This window comes from Alligator sinensis, unplaced genomic scaffold, assembly GCF_000455745.1.
Source record: "Alligator sinensis unplaced genomic scaffold, ASM45574v1 scaffold205_2, whole genome shotgun sequence".
Classification (NCBI taxonomy): domain Eukaryota; kingdom Metazoa; phylum Chordata; order Crocodylia; family Alligatoridae; genus Alligator; species Alligator sinensis.
This window is the reverse complement of record NW_005842563.1, coordinates 961780-962357: the sequence shown is the minus strand read 5'-3', so window position 1 is coordinate 962357 and position 578 is coordinate 961780.

The window sequence follows — 578 nt, the reverse complement described above, 5'->3', positions numbered from 1 at the left end:
CCCCCTGCCATGGGCAGGAAAGAATGCTGGGATCTAAGGACCCAGCTCGGTGATTATCTAGCCTCCTTCTGAAGACCCCCAGGGTAGGAGTGAGCACCAGTTCCCTTGGAACTTGGTTCCAGATCCTAGTTACCCTGACTGTGAAGTAGTGCTTCCTGATGTCTAGTCTGAACCTACTCTCGATTAACTTCTGGCCGTTATTCCTAGTTATTCTGGGTAGCGCTCGGGGGAACAGGGCCTCTCCCATTCCCTGCTAGTCCCCCCTGGTAAATTCAGAGATGGCCACCAGATCCCCTCTTAGCCTTCTCTTGTGGAGGCTGAACAGGTTCAGGTCCCGTAACCTCTCCTCGTAGGGTCTGCCCTGCTGCACCCTGACCATGTGAGTGGCCCTCCTCTGGACCCTCTCCATGCTGTCCACATCCCTCCTGAAGTGCGGTGCCCAGAACTGGATGCAGTACACCAACTGCAGCCTGACCAATGTCGCATAGAGGGGGAGGATCACCTCCTTGGACCTGCTCGTGATGCATCTGTGGATGCATGACAAGGTGTGGTTGGCCTTACTGACCACGTCCTCACAT